Raw genomic sequence first — 1550 nt, forward strand, 5'->3', positions numbered from 1 at the left:
GTAAATAGAGATGGTGTCTCGATAAAAACACCGGGCGGAAGGCAACGGCAAACTACCGCTCTTAATTGCCAAGAGAATCATGGAAATCCATGATCGCCAACGTCCTTGTGGGACAGGGCACTTGAAAAAAAAAGTGTGTATTTATATGTGTACACACACACACACACACACACACACACACACACACACACACACACACACACACACACACACACACACATATATGGGTGGGTGCTTCATGCGCAAGGTGATGTGAGGCGATGGTGTGGTAGCCTAGATAGTGTTAAGTGCTTGCATGCCTTCTCGCTTGCAGATACCACCACTGGCTAACCTAGTGCGAAAAAGGGAGCAGCTTGCATAAGTCTCCCCTGCCAGGTTACAGCCTCTCCATCATCGAGACTTCTGCAGTGCCTCCTCGTGGCTACCCATAGGAAACTGGCCACCTTGCGGTCCCAGGCTAAACTGTGGGGGAACTCGGAACAGCAGGAGGCCCCAAAGGTACTAAGCTATGGCCCACCGGCGTGTGTACACGCCCTGGCTCCGTAGCAACTACTGCCCCCTAGCCATCCTGGGGTAATTGGGTGGCTCGGGGTAGGTGGATCTTGCCAGTCCTCCTCCCCCCAGATAACTCTCCGGCAACTACACAAATGAATGGATATGCTGGGGGGAGGGGTACAGGAAGGGAAAAAGAGTTACTTGTCTCACTTGCGCCCTGGCAGACGCCAACCCACCATGAAGCTTCTGGGACAAAGCCCTAGGGAACCCCACAGGCGGACGGGGGGCCCCACAGCCCGCCGATCTCCTTTATTTGGGGCAGCGTCGGCGGGAGTGGCAGAGGTGGCGTGCACCCAGAGTGACCACCTGAGGCTCAACCTCAGGCAAGTAGGCGCTTGGAACATCTGGTCCTTGTGGCAGGATGAACGGTTACCTCTGCTATCCAGGGAATTGGAGCGATTGGGAGTTGAGGTGGCTACCCTCTCGGAGGTGAGAATACGTGGTAGCGGCACGATCAGTATTGGTGGGTACACCTATTATTGGTCAGGCTGCGGGGATGGTGACCACCTCAAGGGTGTAGCCATAGCCATCTCCAGCCGACTTCAGTCCTCAGTAGTTAAGGTAACACCAGTTGATGAGCGTATTATGGCATTGAGACTGAAGCATACCTTTGGCTTCATGTCTCTTATTGCTGTATACACTCCTACCAATGTTTGTAAACTCGATGTGAAAGAGGTGTTCTACACCAAACTCGCTCTGTGGCAGACATTTGCCCCCGGCGAGATATTCGCATTGTTCTGGGCGACTTCAATGCGATATCTGGCTGTGACCGAGCTGGCTATGAGATGTCTGTTGGCCCTCATGGCTCGGAAGCTGATTCCAGCAGCGAGAACAGCCTCCTTCTCCGGGACTTTGCTAGATCTCAGAGAATGAGGATCTCTGGCTCCTGGTACCAGCGCTCCAACCCGCATCGCTGAACATGGTACAGCGATGCGGGTACAGTGGCCAAGGAGTTCGACCACATTCTTGTTAGCACACGATGGAGGATCCTCCAG

Source organism: Penaeus monodon, chromosome 35 (genome assembly GCF_015228065.2).
Source record: "Penaeus monodon isolate SGIC_2016 chromosome 35, NSTDA_Pmon_1, whole genome shotgun sequence".
Taxonomy (NCBI): domain Eukaryota; kingdom Metazoa; phylum Arthropoda; class Malacostraca; order Decapoda; family Penaeidae; genus Penaeus; species Penaeus monodon.